The sequence below is a fragment of the Loxodonta africana genome, chromosome 10 (genome assembly GCF_030014295.1).
Source record: "Loxodonta africana isolate mLoxAfr1 chromosome 10, mLoxAfr1.hap2, whole genome shotgun sequence".
Taxonomy (NCBI): Eukaryota; Metazoa; Chordata; class Mammalia; order Proboscidea; family Elephantidae; genus Loxodonta; species Loxodonta africana.
Genome location: NC_087351.1, coordinates 59,028,202 through 59,049,706, shown reverse-complemented (window position 1 = coordinate 59,049,706; position 21,505 = coordinate 59,028,202). Strand labels below are relative to the sequence as shown.

Here is a 21,505-nt window from a genome sequence, read left to right as displayed (position 1 = left end):
CTGGCTCTAGCCTTAAAAAAAAAAAAAAAGTGGGCAGAAATTTTTCAAATGTATGCAGCATTAAAGCCAAACCAAACAGGTTGCTATCAAGTCAATTCCAACTCAAGGGACCCTGTAGGACAGAGTGGAACTGCCCCCTAGGGTTTCCAAGGAGTGGCTGATGATTCGAACTGCCGACCTTTTGGTTAGCAGCCAAGCTCTTAACCACTGAGCCACCAGGGTTCCATGTAGCATTAGCATACTGTTATTGCTCTCTGATTCATGGGTCTTGAATTTGAGCCACTTGCATGAACATTTAGAATGGCCTTCTTTCATGTACATTCTGTCTGATGCCTCAGTTTAGTTTTGTATTTCTTTAGCTTTCCATACCTGGATGTTGAATTGAGTTCCAAACTGACAGTTATGTGTAAAGGTCATTTGCACCTCCAACTGCTGCAAAGTGGCCATAAAGTGTGTTGTCCTTGTTTATCTAAAACTTGCCAAAATATTTGGGAGAGCAGAATATGAGGTAAAGATTTTTTGTAAGATTGAAAATGTACCTGTGGGAATTTAAGATATTAATTTTCTCTTACCAGTCTCAAGTGCCCAGAAAATTGCAAAAAAAGAAAAGCCTAACCAAACCTTTGCCATGGAGTTGATTCTGACTCATAGGAACCCTGTAGGACATAGTAGAACTGCCCTGTAGGGTTCCCAAGGAAGGTCTGGTGGTTTCAAACTGCCGACCTTTTGGTTAACAGCTGAGCTCTTAACCACTGCACCACCATTGCATAGAGGCAGATAATTCACTCTAAATTTTTTTCTTACACCCACTTAACCAAAGTTTTTCTTGGCATATTAGATGAATTATTGGAATTCTAAAAATGAAATAGAACTGCACGGTATTGTTTATTTGGCTAAATCTATCTGTTAGGAGATACTAACCAGTTGCTGTTGAATTGGTCCCAACTCATGATGACCCCATGTGTTGCAGTAAATATAATGTCACACTGCGCTCTGTATGGTTTTCATGGTTGTGACCTCTTGGGAGTAGACCTGCAGGCTTTTCTTCCAAAGCACCTGTGGGTGGGTTTAAACCTCTAACCTTTCTGTTACCGTTTATATCAACCAAGAGGTCCCATGATTACAAACATCTCTGTAAGGTCTGTAGGCCTTCAGATGGTCCCACTTTTCTGTTGCTGTGCTACTGTTTTTTATTTTTTCTCCATAAATGACAGGGGTTCATTTGGCTATCTTATGTCTAATTGTAAAAACTGCTGTAGTAGAGTGGTGCCTTGGAGTGAATGGAACAATTTATTTTTTATTGAATTTCTAATTCTTTGCAGTGTCTGCAGTACTGTTAATTTAAATTATATTATTTAAAAATATATATATCACTGTTTTGCTTTCAACAAGATTGAAAATGATGGGAAAAAAAAATCTCATAAGAAACCCATGGGGGAGAAGGTAGAAAGGCTGTATAATGAATTGAATTGTGTCCCCCCAAAATATGTGTTAACGTGGTTAGGCCATGTGTAGTTGTCCTCCGTTTTGTGCTTTTCCTATGTGTTATAAATCATAATCTCTGCCTGTGGTTAAAAGGATTACTTAGGTCACCTACCTGATCCAAAAGGGAGTTTCCCTGGGGTGTGGCCTGCACAACCTTTACTCTCTCAAGAGATAAAAGGAAAGGGAAGCAAGCAGAGAGCTGGAGACACCATACCACCAAGAAAGCAGCACCAGGAGCAGAGTGCTTCCTTTGGACATGGGGCCCCCTGCAACTGAGAAGCTCCTTGACCCGGTGAAGATTGAGGACAAGGACCTTCCTCCAGAGCCGGCAGAGAGAGAAAGCCTTCCCTTGGAGCTGACTCTCCCAATTTGGACTTGTAACCTACTAGAACAAGAGAAAATAAATTTCTCTTTGTCCAAGCCATTCACTTCTGGTATTTCTGTTATGGCAGCAGTCGATAACTAAGACAGGCTGTTGAGAAGCAACACTTAAAAAGAAAAAAAAAAAGACAAAGAAAAGCCTTAATTTGCAAAATTTGTGGTAAAATCAATATTAAGTATAAAAATGCTAAAATTTAAATCGAGGAAGCCTTTTAAAATTTGGTGAGAAACATTACATTGAGATTTGACTACCCTTCCCTGTTTAATCACTCAAATTACAAAAAAAAAGTGAAATATATTATATGTCATCCCAGCACCTTCCCCTTCATAAAAATGACAGATGGAAAATTAGATTGTGATATTCTATTGTAAACTATTAAAAGCCTGTTTAATTTTTTTTTTTCTTTTAACCAATAGTTTATTCCCTTCTTTCATGAGCTGATGCCCAAATCTTTTAGCTGCTTTAAATATAGCATCTGCAGAGCTCTAGTTTCCTTTCTTTCTCTGGGTTCTTCTGGTTATTTCCCCACAGCATTGCTTTGACATTATTTTGCATTTGAAAAACGGAGCTGATCCTTTATTTATGGGATCAGAAGATGTTAAGCATGTATTTCTCATATTTTGCTTAAGTTAGTATTTTTCCAGGTCAGATTTTGTTTGGCTGCTAATTACTGAATGCAGAAATAATGGCTTGACAAAGGCGGGCTTTCTTTCTCACAGAAAAAAATCCAGATATGGGGGATGTTGAGATGGAAGGTAACTTCGTGGTGTCATCAGTTGCCCATCTTTAGTACCTGACTTCTACCTGGGATCTGACATGCAATCTATGACAGATCCCAAAGCCCCAGATGTTACATTTGAATGTCAGCAAGCAAGGAGGGAAGAGGAAAATGAGCTCATGGTCTTCTCTTTAAAGATAAAACAGAGTCCAATTTACAAAACAGAATAGCTGAATAGGGTGTGATATAACACAAACTTAAAAACACGAACAAACTCGGTTTATGAAAATGAATTTGTCAATAACCACAATATGGTCAAAAATATCTGCTGAGTAGTCTCATATTCATATTTTGTTTCAGTACCCTCATATTTCCATAAGAATATGGAAAACCTTGTAAGAGCATAGAACCACTGAATCAAAGAAAATGCAAGGCAAAGTATGGAGTTCTAGATATCAGTTATAATCCCCAAATGATGATCCCATTGGCTTTTTTTGAAGAAGTAGTGAAACTGGAGCTAATATAGCTTCATTTTTTTTTATTGCCCCAAATTTTCTCAAAGCCTTTCTGCACATTTCTCCCAACTCCAAAGCTTATCTATCCATCTTTCCCACTCTATGCCCAGTAATGCAATGAGTCTGAAGGTCTGATTCAAAATGGTATAAAGTTTTATTAGTGCCTATCAATTACTGAGTGTCAGCAGATGTCAAGCATTTCATGGGGATTTTCTCATCTAATCCTCATAATAATTCTAGGAGATAGTCTGGTATTAGTTATATCTTGCAGATTAGAAAATAAGACATAGGGCATTTAAGTGACTGTCTTAGCAGCAGTCAAGAAATCAAAAGATGTATTGCATTGGGTAAATCTGCTGCAAAGGACCTCTTAAATTGTTGAAGAGCAAAGATGTCACCTTGAAGACTAAGGTGCGCCTGACTCAAGCCGTGGTATTTTCAATCACGTCATATGCATGTGAAAGCTGGGCAATGAATAAGGAAGACCAAAGAAGAACTGACGCCTTTGAATTGTGGTGTTGGCAAAGAGCATTGAATATACCATGGACTGCCAAAAGAACGAACAGGTCTGTCTTAGAAGAAGTACAACCAGAATGCTCCTTAGAAGCAAGGATGGCGAGAGTGTGTCTTACATACTTTGGACATGTTGTCAGGAGGAGTCAGTCCCTGGAGAAGGACATCATGCTTGGTAAAATACAGGGTCAGCAGAAAAGAGGAAGACCCTCAATGAGGTGGATTGACACAGTGGTTGCAACGATGAGCTCAAGCATAACAACGATTGTGAGGATGGCTCAGGACCAGGCAGTGTTTCATTCTCTTGTCCATAGGGTCGGTGTGAGTTCGAACTGACTTGATGGCACCTAACAACAACAACACCAACTTAGTTATCTAGTGCTGCTATAACAGAAATATCACAAGTGGATGACTTTAACAAAGAGAAGTTTATTTTCTCACAGTGAAGTAGGCTAAAAGCTCCAATTCAGGGTGTCGGCTCCAGGTGAAGGTTTTCTCTCTCTGTCAGACTTCTCACCAATTTTCCCCCAGACTAGGAGCTTCTCTGCACAGAGACCCCAGGTCCAAAGGATGCGCTCTGCTCCTGGCACTGCCTTCTTGGTGGTATGATGTCCTCCACTCTCTGCTTGTTTCACTTTCCTTTTTATCTCTTGAGAGATAAAAGGTGGTGCAGGCCACACCTCCGGGAAACTCCTTTTACATTGGATCAGGGATGTGACCTGGGTAAGGGTGTTAAAATCCCACCCTAATCCTCTTTAACATAAAATGACAATCACAAAATGGAGGACAACCATACTATTCTAGAAATCATGGCCCAACCAAATTGGTACACACATTTTTGGGGGGACATAATTCAATCCATGACAGTGATTATCTATGGGGACAGAGTAGAGTTGAGCTATAAACCCAGGCAATCTTCTTTCAGAGCCCATGATCTTAACCATTGAACTGTATACTCTGTATTTGTCTAATTTGGCACTTGTTGCAAGAGGTCCATAAAACCATATAAATTTTAAGTATTACCTTATAGACTTAATAATGTAATGTTACGTATGTTGTTGTTGGGTGTCATCAAGTTGATTCTGACTCACATTGGCCCCATGTGACAGAATAGAACACCCCCATACAGTTTTCTGGGCTATAACCTTTATGGAAGCGGATCACTAGGTCTTTTTCTCGGAGCTGCTGGGTGGGTTCAAACCACTAACCCTTTTGTTAGCAACTGAGCTTTTAACCATTAGGAGCCACCAGGACTGCTATACAAACACACACACACACACACACGCTTTTTTTTTTTTTAAACTAATTCATTTCTCACTTCACTTAGGCTTTTGTTTTTATTCTACTATTTGTTCCTCCAAATATCATCAGTTCTTTTGAATAAATTTATATTTCTGAATTTATATTTTTCCATTTTGAAGTTTATTTTTGCTTAAATAATATTGCTAATAATAATTTACTATTTAAACTTTGATAGGAGTAGAGGCATGTTATTGTTGTTAGGTGCCATCGAGTGGGTTCTGACTCATAGCGACCCTGTAGGACAGAGTAGAACTGCCCCATAGGGTTTCCAAGGAGTGGCTGGTGGATTCAAACTGCCAGCCTTTTGGTTAGCAGCCAAGCTCTTTAGCCACTGCACAACCAGGGCTTGTCATACTGTGGGGGCTTGTATGTTGCTGTGATGTTGAAAGCTATATATTCAAATACCCGCAAGCTCACCCAGTAAGGACAGGTTTCAGCCGAGTTTCCAGACTAAGACAGACAAGGAAGAAGGACCTGACAGTCTACTTCTGAAAAAAATTAGCCAATGAAAACCTTATGAATAGCAGTGGAACATTGATATAGTACCAGAAGATGAGCCCCTCAGGTTAGAAGGCACTCAAAAAATGACTGGAGAAGAGCTGCCTCCTCACAGTAGAGTCGACCTTAATGATGTGGAGTCAAGCCTTTGAGACTTTCATTTGCTAATGTGGCATGACTCAAAATGAGAAGAAAAGGCTGCAAATATCCATTAATAATTGTGAATCTAGGAAAACCGGCAATCATCAAAAGTGAACTAAAGTGCATAAACATGAATATCCTAGGCATTAATGAGCCAAAATGGACTGGTATTGGCCATTTTGAATCAGACAATTATGGTCTACTATGCCAGGGATGACAACTTGAAGAGGAATGGCGTTGCATTCATCGTCAAAAAAGAACATTTCAAGATCTTTCCTGAAGTACAACACTGTCAATGATAGGCTAATATCCATACACCAACAAGGAAGAACACTTAATATCATTATTATTCAAATTTACACACCAACCACTAAGGCCAAAGATAAGGGAATTGAAGATTTTTTGCCAATTTCTACACTCTGAAATTGATCTAACATGCAACTGGATGCATTGATAATTACTGGTGATTGGAATGGATAAGTTGGAAACTAAGAAGAAGGATTGGTATTCCGAAAATACGGCCTTGGTGATAGAAATGATGCCAGAGATCTCATGATAGAATTTTTCAAGACCAATGACTTCTTCATTGCAAATACATTTTTTCATCCATATAAACAGCGACTACACATGTGTACCTCACCAGATGGAATACACAGGAATCAAATGGATTACATCTGTGGAAAGAGATGATGGAAAAGTTCTATATCATCAGTCAGAACAAGGCCAGGGGCTGACTGTGGAACAAACCATCAATTGTTCGTATGCAAGTTCAAGCTGAAGCTGAAGAAATTAAAACAAGCCCACAAGAGCCATGACTTTGAGTATATATCACCTGAATTTAGAGACCATCTAATAGATTTGAGCCAAAAGCCGAGAAGTTTCCTGAATACAACCAAACACTTTGAAGGACAGAGTAGCAGGGGCAGGGGTCTGAGGACTATGGTTTCAGGGGACATCTAAGTCAAGTGGCGTAACAAAGTGTATTAAGAAAATGTTCTGCATCCCACTTTGGTGAGTGACACCTGGGGTCTTAAAAGCTAGCAAGTGGCCATCTAAGATACATCAATTGGTCTCAACCGACCTGGAGTAAAGGACAATGAAGAACACCAAAGACACAAGGAAAATATTAGCCCAAGAGAAAAAAATGGCAACATAAACCAGAGACTGCATCAGCCCGAGACCAGAAGAACTAGATGGTGTCCGGCTACCACCAATGACTGCCCTGACAGGAAACACAACAGAGAATCCCTGATGGAGCAGGAGAAAAGAGGGATCCAGACCTCAAATTCTAGTAAAAAGACCAGACTTAATGGTCTGACTGAGACTGGAGGGATCCCAGAGGTCATGGCCCCTGGAGTTTCTGTTAGCCCAAAACTAAAACCATTCCTGAAGCCAACTCTTCAGACAAAGATTAGACTGGACTATAGGACATAAAATGACACCAGTGAGGAGTGTGCTTCTTAGCTTAAGTAGACACATGAGACTATGTGGGCAGCTCCTGTCTGGAGGCGAAATGAGAAGGCAGAGAGGGACAGGAATTTGTTGAATGGACACAGGAAATACAGGGTGGAGAGAAGGAGTGTGCTGTCACATTGTAGGGAGAGCAACTAGGGTCATATAACAATGTGTGTATAAGTTTTCATATGACAAACTGAATTGAATTTTAAACTTTCACTAAAAGCACAATTAAAAAAAAAAGAATAGATTTGACACGTTGAACTCTAATGACCGAAGACCAGATGAGTTGTAGAATGACATCATACATGAAGAAAGCAAGAGGTTATTGAAAAGAGAGGGAAAAAAAGACCAAAATGGATGTCAGAAGAAACTCTAAAACTTGTTCTTGAACATTGAGTAGCTGAAGCAAAAGCAAAAGGCAAAAATGATGAAGTAAAAGAGCTTAACAGAAGGTTTCAAATGGCTGCTCCAGAAGACAAGGTGTTATAATAACATGTGCAAAGCACTGGAGATAGAAAACCAAAAGGAAGGAACACACTCGACATTTCTCAAGATGAAAGAACTAAAGAAAAATTCAAGCCTCTAGCTGCAATGTTGAAGAATTCTACAGGGAAAATATTTAAAAATGCAGAAAGCATCAAAAGAAGATGGAATACACAGAGTCACTATAACAAAAAGAATTGGTCTATGTTCAGCCATTGCAGGAAGTAGCATATGATCAGGAACTGATGGTACTCAAGGAAGAAGTCCAAGCTGCACTGAAGGAATTGGTGAAAAACAAGGTTCCAGGAATTGACGGAATACCAGTTGAGATGTTTCAATGAACGGATGCAGCACTGGAAATGCTCACTCGTCTGTGCCAAGAAATTTGGAAGACAGCTAGCTGGCCAACCAACTGGAAGAGATCCATGTTTATACCTATTTCCAAGAAAGGTGATCCCACCAAATGTGGAAATTATCAAACAGTATCATTAATGTCACTGGCAAGTAAAAGTTTACTGAAGATCATTCAAAAGTGGCTGCAGCAGTACATTGACAGTGAACTGCCGGAAATTCAAGCCGAATTCGGAAGAGGACTTGGAACCAGGGATATCATTGCTGATGTCAGATGGATCCTGGCTGAAAGCAGAGAATACCAGAAAGGTGTTTACCTGTATTTTATTGACTATGCAAAGGCATTCAACTGTGTGGATCATAACAAATTATGGATAACACTGTTAAGCATAGGAATTCCAGAACACTTAATTGTGCTCATGAGGAACCTGTACATAGATCAGGAGGCAGTTGCTTGAACAGAACAAGGGGATACCAGGTGGTTTAAAGTCAGGAAAAGATTCAAGGAAAGGTTATATCCTTTCAGTATAGTTATTCAATCTGTATGCTGAGCAAATAATCCAAGAAGCTGGACTGTATGAAGAACATGGCATCAGGATTGGAGGAAGACTCATTAGCACCTGTGATACGCAGATGACACAATCTTGCTTGCTGAAAGTGAAGAAGACTTGATGCACTTACTGATGAAGATCAAAGACCAAAGCTTTCAGTATGGATTACACCTCAACGTAAAGAAAACAAAAATCCTCACAACTGGACCAATAAACAACATCATGATAAATGGAGAAAAGATTGTAATTGTCAAGGATTTCATTTTACTTGGCTCCACAATCAATGCCCATGGAAGCATCAGTCCAAAAAATCAAAAGACCCATTCTATTGCACAAATCTGCTTCAAAAGACCTCTTTAAAGTGTTACAAACGGAAGATGTCACCCTGAAGGCTAACGTGTGCCTGACCCAAGCCATGGTGTTTTCAGTTGCCTCATATGCAAGTGAAAGCTGGACGATGAAGAAGGAAGACCAAAGAAGAATTTATGCCTTTGGATTATGGCATGGACTTTGAATTATTACCATTGACTGCCAAAATAATGAACAAATCTGTCTTGGCATAAGATCAACTGGAATGCTCCTTGAAGCAAGGATGGTACGACTACTCTCACAAACTTTGGACATGTTATCAGGAGGGATCAGTCACTGGAGAAGGACATCTTGCTTGGTAAAGTAGAGGATTAGCAAAGAAGAGGAAGACCCTGAATGAGATGGATTGACACAGTGGCTGCGACAATGAGCTCAAGCATAACAATGATTGTGAAGATGGCACGGTACTGGGCCCTGTTTCATTCTGTTGTACATGGAGTCATTACGAGTCGAAGCCACTTCGACGGCACCTAACAACAACAACTATTTAAAATATGACACTCAAATCGTGTCATTTCTTGTTCTCTGCTAACTTCAACAACCCATTTTCAAAATATAATTCCATGCATACAAAGGGGAATGGGCAAAAACAGCTAGATTTAATATAAATTCACAAAGAAATGTAGAATTTAAGTAAAAATCCCTTTGTGCATATTAAAAAATGAATATTTAAAAGATTAACATCTCAATTAACTGCAACTCATTGTATTGTGGGCACCTTGTGGAGTGGGGTTTTGTCTAATACATAGTTGAATTGTTAGCAGAACTACAGTGCCTGGAATCCATTCAAGTAACAATGATTTTGTTAATGACTGCTGTGTCCCAGGTTTGGTGCTTTGGACTAAAGATACCTAGATCAAGAACAGTCCGCTGTAATTGGCTTACAGTTTATTAAAGGGAAAAGCATTATGTCTTTAGTCTGGTTCTTTAGATGTAGAGCCTGAGATGAGGCTTCATATGTAAGGAATTTATTAAAGAAGTGCTCTTAGGAGAAACTGCTAAAGGAATGAGAACGCAGGAGAGGAAAGGGAAGACCCAGGGTAATGCTGTGATTAGGGCAGCTTCAGCTGGATCCCAAAGAGGAACTATGGGTTGCAAGTTTTGTCTCAGAGTCTGTCCTAACTGTATGCAAGGGAGTTGGGCTTTTATTCCCCACTCTAATTGCTCATGGCTAAGGGCCACTGGCGCAGGAGAGTAAACTCTCAAATGTTTCTGAGCCTCTGCTCCCAACAGCAAAGGGGCTCCAGGGGACATGGAAGCTGAGGGAGGTGCATACTGGAAGGGTAACGGGATTCTCAAGTCTCTGGCTGGTGCAAATGGTTAATGAATTCAGCTGCTAACTGAAACTTTGGAGGTTCAGGTACACCCAGAGGTTCCTTGGAAAAAAGTCCTTGTGATCTACTTCCAAAAAATCAACCATTGAAAACCCAGTGGAGCACAGTTCTACTCTGACACACATGAGGTTGACATATATTTCTAAGAATTTGCACCAGGCTGCACTTCTTCCGTTACCTCTGGCTTGAAGTAATGCTAGCAGGTCCTGTGCTAGTGTCCCGTATACACTGTTAGAGATAAGCACTACATTTATTTAGTTTCTTCCCATTGTTTATTCATACAGGAGGTGAATAAATTCCCCAGTTTATGTCCAGATAAATGCCACAGTAAAAAAAAAAAAAAAAAGTCAGAAGAGCTAAAGTCATTTCTGATTTAGGATGTATCTGGTGTTCAGAAACACCCATGTCCTTATCTCATTTATTTTCCTTTTATTTCCAACCCAATTGCCGTGAGGACCCCTTTCCGTCACCATTCTATTCTCTGGCTGATGAGATGACACAATGTGTGGCTCTCTCATTGTTCTTCAGATTCCCTTTTATTTATTGCTGCAGTGAGCTGCTTATTTGTACCCATGCACTGAGAAATTCTTCCATTGCACACTGTGGGCATATATCAGAGAACAACTTTAACTTTAGGAGTTCTTTTAAAGCTGTAAATTATATTATTATCAATGTTACCATCATCATCATCATCACTGATGTTAATGTTAGTAGTAGAAGTGATTGCTAGTATTTTAGGTATACTAAAAAAAATGGTATATTATGCTTCGAGTATGGAGTTTTTCAGGTTCAAGTTGTTTCTTTCTGAGAAAATTGTGGTTCTTTTTTTAAAATTAGATTTAACAGCAAATGGAGATGTTGCTGTAATTTATGGTAGACTGATACAATGCATTACAATGTATTAACAATTGAACCTTCATGATTTAGAGTTCTTTGCCATTCAGAATTCTATTTACTATAATGGATACTTTGTATGTATAATCCCATAGGTATTACTTTATGTGCTTCCAGGCTGTCTGTAACCGGCTTTGTAGGTTTAGTTCCCAAAGGTTCCGGTGATAATTATACTGATAATTACAGCATATCAGAGGATATTTACCTTATTTTTGCCCTGGGTTTTATTTATTTATTTATTTTTTCAATGAGGGATCTTTCAGAGCACAGATCATCCTGGGACAAGCTCAGTTCTGTTTCTGCAAATTGATGGCATATATATGGTTTAACTCCTTGGCAATTGATAGAAGTGAGTTCAATTCAAAATTATAATTTACAAGGCATTAATTAAAAGGAGTGGGGCTAGAAGTCTAAGAACCTGTGTTTGAATTTTTAAGATGTAACTATTTAGTTGATAAGATCTATGCAATTATACTTTTGGATTCAGCCAAATCTGTCTTTGATTAGTGCTTCAGGTTTTCAACGTTCTTTCAAGATTATCTCAGTCAAGTTTTATTTTACTTAAAGCTATATAAAATAATGATGTTTCAAAAATATCATTATATCAAAAAATCATATGAATGTCTATGTTAGGAGCTGGATAGCTCTAAGTTATGCATATGTTCTGCATCCCAAGGAGATCTTTGTGTTAATTGTTTTCTCAGGTTAGGTAGAGATTGACAATAAAAAGTATTCTCTGAATTCTAATATCTTTGTTTTTCTGTTAGTTATTTTATGTCAGTAATTATTTAAGGTTATATTACTGTCACAATCATATTTAATAAAATAGCATATCTGGAAATTTGAAATATTTTATTTCCACTGTGGGGCTAGTAGTTTTCCCAAATGTTCGTTCTTCTCTTTTTCTATAGTTATTGAACCATCAGATATGAGCAGGAGGCTGGGATGTAGGTGCTATTCAGAGTAAGGAGTAAATTTCCCAACTTTTTTGTAGCTAGGGATATGGACATAGCTACATAGTGACCAATGTAGTGTAAGCAGAAGTATTATGAAGTAGTTTCCAGAACCTTCTGTAAGAGATAGCTAGCTACCAGTTTTTGCCTCTTCCTTTTTCCTTTCGGCCAAGAATGGAATGTGAGGACTAGATACTAGCTGCCATTTTGGACCTTGCGCTTAAGCAACACACTCTCTGAGGGCTGGCCAGCCTTGCTCCACACTTTTACTTGACGGAATATAATTTTCATCTTGTATAAGTCATTTTTAATTTGTCTCTTTTGCTTACAGCTGAGCCTATCCTTACCATTGACTATACCAACCCCTTCACTTTCAGCTCAAGTCCCGTATTTTCATTCCACAAGTATATATAATCTACTGAGCTAGGTGCTAGGGAATACAATGTTGACTTATCCATGAAGTCTTTCTGTAGTACTCACTATTTGATTATTTCTCCAATGCAATTCTGCACACCTATGCTAGACCAGCACGTAAGAATCTGCAGGGGAAGAAAATGATAAAGATGAATTGTTTCTATTTGCCATGGTTAACAGTAAGTATTTTAGGGTTAGAACTGAGTAACCTACATTAATTAAAATAAATTGAATGCTTAATTATAGTTATTTATGTATTTATTTAATCATTTTTCATATAAAAAGTACTTCAGACTTATATTTGCCTTTATGTACTCCTTTCAATGTATTCATAGATTTTACTATGAAATGTTCTTCTATTCATTGATTTCTAGATCATTAGCAATTTCCTTTTTACTTTTCTCTTTGAAAAACAATTTGATTTCCAAGTGTTAATCTCTTTTAGTCATCTTTTGATTATTTATAACTATACTGAATTAAGTGTAGGTAATGTTTTTTTTTTTTTTTTTTTTTAATGTAGCCTATACTATCACTGTTTTGAATTAATTAAGGATTTCTTTGATGATTGATTTTTTGTAAATGTTTAATGGACATATAAAAAAATCTATTATTCTATGTGTGGAAGACTTTCTATATGCTTATTAGTTACACATGTTAAGTATATTTTTCAGTTTCTCCTTGTCTTATTTTTTATTTTACTAGAAAAAGAACATGTTATCTAGAACTGCCTGATTCTCAGATAGGTGCACTGGAATTTCCCACAGTAATTGCATGTTTCTGAAGTTCTTTCATTTCTAAATTTGTTTGCTTTATATTTTTAGCTGCTCTGTACTTTACTACATACCAATTAATGCCAATATAATTTTGGTATTAATCGTAACCTTTATCAATACATAAAGTGATGTCTTTCTTTCCCTTCTTAGTCCTCTTAAATGCAAAGCTCATCTTATATTAATTAAAACAGTATGTATGAATATTCTCTCTCCTGATTGATGAACTGGGTGATTGATTTTAGTTTACATATGCCTTTACAACTTTGTCCATACCTTCCTTTCCAATCTCGGCTTCCAAACTTTTATTATTACCTTGTTTTAATTATCTTCTTCTTTTTCCTCTTCTTCTTCCCTTCTTCTCCTCTCCTTCCTTCGTCCTCTCCTCCTCCTTCATCTCCTCTTTCTGCTTCTTCATAAACAACGTATAAGCTGTTTTTACTTCTGTATCTAGTCTAGCACACTCTGTTACTGGGCAAACAAAATCTATTCACATTTTGTCTATAACTGATAAAACTATTTCCATCTTGTTCTATAGCTATTATTGAGTATTTCTTTAAAATTATCTGGTTTTCTCTGTTTACCTTATTTTTGCTCATTTTATCAAGTTTCTCTTCTATTTCCCCTTTGGCTTATATCCCTTCCATTAATGGAATTGTGCCTTTTTCATTATTTTAATCAGATGTGTATGATTCTACTGTTATTTGTAAACAAGATACCTACTGTTTATCCCACAGAGACCCACTGTTTCTACTTCCAACTTTTTCACAGTTTAAGATTTTAGAATGACTTCACTTCTATCCTCACAAGACATAAAAGTTTTACCTCCTATTTGCACCCCCACTCCCACCCCCAAACTCCTAAATTTTGGGAGGTTATTACAAATCCCTGTATTCTATGTCCTTTTGGTTTTAAGAATCTCTATATATTCTCCAGGCAAAATTTACTTATCCATTAAATGCACATATGTTATTGTTAACAGCTTATCACCCTATACTTTTCTATGTCTTCAAACCTAAGGCTTCTGATCTGGTTTGTTAGATGGTTAGAATATTGTTTCAACAATTTTCCTCAGATGATATCTTAATACTGAGCTTACTGAATGTTCTTATACCGTTTAATATTTTTCGTTCATACTAAGATGAATGAGGTCTTGACTGGGTATCCAATATTGGGATACTGACTCCCTTTTTTTCAGCAAATGTGGATACTATTCCACAGTCTTCTAGCTTACAGTGTTGGAGAAGAGAAGCCTGAAGACAAGTTGACCTCCCAGCCCACTACATTTGTAACAGTTGAATTAGGTACGGCTGTTAGTAAAAGGGAGCCCTGGTGGCACAGTGGTTAAGAGCTATGGCCGCTAACCAGAAGGTCGGCAGTTTGAATCCACCAGCCACTTCTCGGAAACCCTATGAGGCAGTTCTGCTCTGTCCTCTAGGATCCCTGTGAGTTGGAATTGACTTGACAGCAATGGGTTTGGTTTTTTAATTTTTATTTTATTTAGTAACAGATAACCCTAAAGAGAGTGATGTAAATAAAATAGAATTTTATTTCTCTCCCATGGGGAAGCCCAAGGCTATATATAATTCGTGTTAGGTAAAGTACAACTCCATGGTGTCAGGGATTCAGCTTTCTTCTCTTTCATTGCTTCTGTGTTCTTGACTTTCATTGCAAATTAGCCCTTGGCTCAAGATGAAAGCCAGTAGGAAGGAATACCAAAATAGAGATTGTTGCCTTCTGCTTAAAACACCTGTAAGAACTTAACTGAGTGGAAGGCTGGGAAATGTTTCTTCTCCTGGGTGACTATGTGCCTGATTAATAATGTGGGGTTCTCTAACTATGGAAGAAGGGTAGAGCCAACACTAGGGATGGAGCAGGGTCTGACACAGTACAACTGTTTGTTCTTCTACACGGAAGCCTATAGGGTTTTCTTTGTAGACTTCGAGGTCACAACTTTCATCAGAGTATGCTTGGAGGTGTCTTTTCTAAACAAATAGATATATAATTTGGTAAGCCCTTTCAATGAGCAGGCTTATGTCTTTCATCAGTTTAGGAATATTTCCTTTCAGTATATATTTTTTTAAATAGAGAAAAAATAAATTAAAAAAACCCTTTTATAAATTATTATTTTTCTACTTCTCTACTTTTATTTTCTACTTCCCCTATTTCTTTGTGTTTCTCTAAAGAATTTTCTTTCTTTCTTTCTCTCTTTCTTTACTCATTTATAGCAAACAATATTTGTTCATGGTAAAATAAATGTAACTAAGACATAAAATATATATAAAATGAAAAAAATAAAAGACTTCATTAACCCCTTCTCTTTACTTACTCATACAGTTAATGTTGTTTTTTTATAGATCCATGTCTAATTCCAGTAAACATATTGTTTATATGTACACAAGCAAACACATACACTTTTTTTTTTTTAAATGCAGTTGGGAACATTATCTTCTGTCCTTTCCTTTTTTAACTTAATAATACATTTTTTTAATTTTAATTATTTGAATGGGTGTGTCCTATTTAATTAGAGTAAATGTGTTGTAACCACGATAGAATGTAAAATTTAAATTAGAGCCCTGGTGATGCAGTGGTTAAGAGCTCAGCTGCTAACCGAGATGGTAGCAGTTTGCATCCACCAGCCGCTCCTTGGAAACACTGTGGGGCAGTTCTCCTCTGTCTCGTAGGGTCACTATGAGTCGGAGTCAGCTTGATAGCAGTGTGTGTGTTTTGTTTTGTTTTGTTTAAAAACAGTGTTGTACTGTTATACTCACAGTAGGCTCATTATTCTGTATTCTTGTGTCAATATGTTAGTAAGCTAACTTTTAACTAGATGATTACTAAATCTAAAGTGTGTGTTTGTTTCTGTTTTTGATGTAATTTACAATATTACCTCCCAGAAAGGTAGACTGTACCAATTTCCTTCCAATCCCACTGTGAAACATCATCAGCATAAGATATCATCTGTATTTGTGACTATTGAATAGATGAAATTCAGTTCCTTAAGGCTTTATTTATATTAAAAGAGAGAGAATCTTTTTATAAACATAATGCCCATTTGGAAACCCTGATAGTGAAGTGGTTAAGGGCTACCACTGCTAACCAAAAGGTCAGCAGTTCAAATCCATGAGCTGCTCCTTGGAAATTCTATAGGGCAGTTCTACTCTGTCCTGTAGGATTGCTATGAGTTGGAATCAACTCCATGGCAATGGATTTTGGTTAATGCCCATTTGTATTTATTTTTTTTCCCTAAATTTTCTGTTATATTCCTTAGCTTATTTATCCTTTAGTGCACCATGTCTACATTACAGAAACTAACCTTGTATTCTTATTTATAATATATTTTCATATAATTAAAAAAAAGAGTAGCATATTAATCAAAGTTTTCTTTTATGAATTTTGAGCTTTGTATTAAACATTTGCTCATTTCAATTAAATAAAAAAATTCTCATATTTATTTGTAGAACAATTATGGATTTGATTTTCTACATTTAAATCTCAGATGCATCTGAAATTTATTTTGGCACGAACAATGGATGATAAATTCAGCTTTGTTTTCCTTTTTAAATACATTACAGCAACATTAAACAATCTCTCCCCTTTTGTTTTGACATGCACCTGTATGAAATCCTAAGCCTTAAATGTCATTCTATTCTCTACCACCATGCACTCATTAAAGAAGCAAAGTCACTTAAGAATGTCCTTGATGAGTCAGTAATGATTATTAATTTTTTAATATCTTGAACCGTGAGTATGTGACAAAATAGGGATTGCACATAAAGCACTTTTGTTACATCCTCAAGTAACATGGTTGTTTCAAAGAAAAGGACTTGTATGATTGAATTGTGTTCTAAAGTAGCCACTTTTTTTTCATAGAACACTGTTTTTACTTAGAAGGATGATTGTTGGAGAAATGATGGTTATTCAGATTTGAAAATTTGACAAATATTTTTACAAAACAATAATATGAGCCTGCCACCTCAAAGAAAGTAACTTGAGTGTATTAGTTGCAATAATAAAATTCACATTTTAAAAACTAAATTAGAATATTGGAAAAATCTACCAACAGAAGCTTGACAACTTCCCAACACTTAAAGACTCTTCTGAGGAGATTGGTGGTCATATTAACCAATGTGACTTTTTTTTGTTGTTGTTAATATTGTATAATGAAACGTGTCAACATTTAGAAGATCTACAAAACTCAGTGAACCTAAATTTTCCCAATGACTAGTGCATGATGTTATAGAATCATACATGAGTAAAAGATTCAAAGTGTAAGATAGAGCAATGGATTTTAATGTAACAGAGAAAAACTTTATTGATACGGTTGCACACTCCACTTTACAAGCATTAAGAAACACCACTTATCAGTTTTAATGACATCAGAGAAGAATATCCACAATTATCTGAAAAGCCTATTAAAATACTGCTCCCTTTCCAACTAATATGTTTAAAGCCAGATTTTCTTCATATGTTTCAATCAAAGCAGATTGCATACAGGAGATAACCCAACTAGCTCTTTTTTACTGAGCCAGACATTAGAGAGGTTTGAAAAACTATCAGCAGTGCCACTCTTCTTACTAAGTTATTTTTGTTTTGGAAAATACAGTTTCTGATTAAATATGTTAGTTATGTTAGTATCATATGAGCTTATTAATGTGATTTTTTGAAATAAGTTAATAATACACAGTTTAATGTTATCTCAATTTTAATTTATAATGTGATAATTATGGCAACCTTTTGTGTTACATAGTAGAACTGTTGCAGACAGCTTTCTTGCTGAGCCCTGGTGGTGCAACTGTTAAGTAGTTTGCTGACCCAGAGGTTGGAGGTTCACACCCACCTGGTGGCTCTTCAAGAGAAGGATCTGACCAGCAGCTTTCATAAAGATTACAGCTAAGAAAACCCTATGCGGCAGTTCTGCTCTGTCACATGGGGTCACTATGAGTTGAAATCGACTTAACAGCACCCAACAAGAATAATCTTGACACTCCTGTAGAGCTGCTGGGTAAGTTCACTGGGTGGGTTCAAACAACCAACCTTTAGGTTAGCAATCAAAGAGCGGGAATCCATTACATGGCAACATTTTTTGTTTGTTTTGTCTTTTGGCAATTTTTTTTTTTTTAATGATTATAAATAAATATAATGCACATAAACAAAAACCACTTGAGGTCCACAATAACTTGCCCTGGGAAAATCTTCTGCAAACGACCTCTTTAAAGTGTTAAAAAGCAAGGATATCACTCTAAGAACTAAGGTGCGCCTGATCCAAGCCATGGTGTTCTCAGTCGCCTCACATGCATATGAAAGTTGGACAATGAATAAGGAAGACTGAACAAGAATTGATGCCTTTGGGTTATGGTGTTGGCAAAGAATATCAAATACACCATGGACTGCCAAAAGAACAAACAAATTTGTCTTGGAAGAAGTACAGCCAGAATGCTGCTTAGAAGCGAGGATGGCAAGACTTCGTCTCATGTACTTTGGACATGTTATGAGGAGCAACCAGTTCCTGGAGAAGAATGTCATGCTTAGTAAAGTAGAGGGTCAGTGAAAAAGGGGAAGACCCTCAACAAGATGGATTGACACAGTGGCTGCGACAGTGGCCTCAAGCATAATAATGATTGTGAGGATAGCGCAGGGCCAGGCAGGATTTTGTTCTGTTGCACGTAGAATTTCTATGAGTCAGAACCGACTGGATGGTTCCTAACAACACAACAATAATTTTTACAGCAATAAGGTGTTCTAAAACCAAAAAGTTTGATAACTACCAGTCTATACCATAGTTTGTTCTTTCTCCCTAAATCATATTTAGTACTGTACCAGTATTATATAACTTAATCATTTTATCTTAATATCATATTTTTTTAATATCTGAAAGGGCTAATCTAGTTCATTGACTCTTCTTATCCTGAAATTAGTTGTTATATTCTGAAATATTATTTTTTTCCAAATCAACTTTAGTATTATATTGTGAAATTCAAAGAAAACATGTATTTTAATTGAAATTATAGTTTATTTATATATTCTTTCTGAGATATATCTATTTTCTGAGGGAATTAATATCTGTTTCTACAAGGAGCATGAGATATATATATATAGTTTGTTGTATATATGGAACAAACGGTTAATTGCTCTACTACTAACTGTAAACATGGTGGTTCAAACTAATCCAGAGGTACCTCAGAGTAAAAGCCTGGCAGTCTACTTCTGAAGATCATAGCCATTCTGCCTTCTAGTTTGTTGTGTAGCTTCTGGGGTCTTAAGCTTACAAATGGCCATTTAAGGCAGGACAGTTTAAGGCCGGAGCAACAGAGGAAGAAGGAGAGTCAGAAATAGGAGAAGGATATGGAATGTGTGGTTAATTGCCTCAGTGAACAACTGCCTCCTTTGCCATGAGACCAGAAGAACTAGATGGTACCTGGCTACCATTACTGAACATTTTGATCAAAGATTCTGTAGAGGAATCCTGATCAAAGGGGACAAAATGTAGAACAGAATTTCCAGTTCTCATGGACTCCAGATTTTCTGGAGCCATAGAGGCTGGATGAACTCCTGAAATTGTTGCCCTGAGATAATCTTTAAATCTTAAACCAAATATATCCCCTAATGTCTTCTTAAAACTGAACAGTAGTTTAGCTTAACTAGTAAAAAATATCTGCCTTGAGCATTATGCTCTTTTAAGAATGAACTATATGCAATCTAAGTGACAGTAGCTATTCAAAGATTAAATAGGAACCTTAGTGGGCAATGAGTTTATGTTAATGGGGGAGAAACAGCTCCAAAAAGGACTGTAAGAATGGTTGTACAATTGGAAAAATGTAATCAATGTCATTGAATTGTATATGTAGAGATGGTTGAATTGACGTATGTTCAGCTATTATATTCTCAACTACAACAAAAACCCACTGTGGAGTGCAGTTTTACTCTGCAACACATGGGATTGCCAGGAGTTGGAATTGATTTAACTGCAATTGGTTTGGTTTTGGTCTTTATACAAGAACAAGGGTAAGTAATTTTTTACTTAAATCTATTTGTTTACCTGTAGATCTTGCAATTGAAATGAACATAGTGTTCTGGATTTCTTCACAGAGATATTACTTATCAAAACAGCACCCTTATTACACTCTCTCTTTTTTGTGGGTGTACTGACTGAGGTTGGAAATCGTCACATTGTGGTATATTCCATGTACGTAAAAGGCATTGAACTAATATTTGATATTTATTTTTGTATATAATTAAGGGGAAAACATCAGTATGTACATAATGATACTTTAATGATGCAGAGGACTCTTTAAAATATTTCAAGGACATTAATACCCACATTTTAATTAAATTAATAGTTTATAACAATAGATATAAATTTGGCATTATTATAGGATTTCAATTTTGAGGTTCAGTGTTTAATTTCATTTTTCCTTTTTGTTTGGACAGAGGATTTCTGTCACCCATTCCTCAACCTAAAACTAATTAAAAAAAAAAAAAAAGGCAAATAAAAATATATTATGCAGCAGGGACTGGAGAAAAATAAAACCAAATCCTCTTTTCTCCCTATTTTGTATCACTTTACAGTATCATTATGTGGTTTTTATTCGGATTTTATAAACTGAAATGCACAAAATTTGAGTTGAATGCCGGTCTTTATTGCCAGCAAAAATGAAGTCTGTTGTACACAGCTGTGTTTAAAAGAATGGTATTGTTTATAATGGAATGTTTTAGATATTCAAAGTGTTTTGGCAGTATAATAGAAATTTCTCTTTGAAAAAGTTTGCACATTTTTTGAAAATAATTATTGATGTAAAGTAAATCCTAATTATCAAAACAGTCATTTGTGAGCTTTTTAAAGCAAAGAATTTTAAAAAGCTTCTTTTAACAACCAGGTGTATAAAATTACCCACAATCTCAATAAGTCATTATGATAATATATGAACATATCCCAATCAAATGGGAAATTTAAAATAAAATAATGTAGCGTGTCCGAAAAGACATTGAGAGCCTAACTGCATTGAACAAGTAAAAAATACTGTGCAGGGTTTGGAAAAACTAATCTATATTTCTTTCCAGTGTACTACCTATACATAACGTCCTTTTGTGTCATATTGCCCTCCACACTGACTTAGCTATTGACGAATTCTGTTCAACTGAATTAGAGTTACATACACTATACAAACCCTGGTGGCACAGTAGTTAAGAGCTACGTCTACTAATCAAAAGTTCGGCAGTTCGAATCCACCAGGTGCTCCTTGGAAATTCTATAGGGCAGTTCTATTGTGTCCTGTAAGGTTGCTATGAGTTGGAATCCACTTGACGGCAACGGGTTTGGTTTGACACTATACAATGATGATGTTGAATTTTAAATTTTATAATTCAGTTGTGT

At 36.6% G+C, this 21,505-nt stretch overlaps 1 protein-coding gene across 1 annotated transcript in view; it reads left to right on the top strand.

Annotated features, from left to right (window-relative positions):
• MDGA2 (MAM domain containing glycosylphosphatidylinositol anchor 2) overlaps positions 1-21,505 on the top strand; it is a 536,185-nt gene that overhangs the window by 80,445 nt on the left and 434,235 nt on the right. The window lies entirely within an intron of this gene.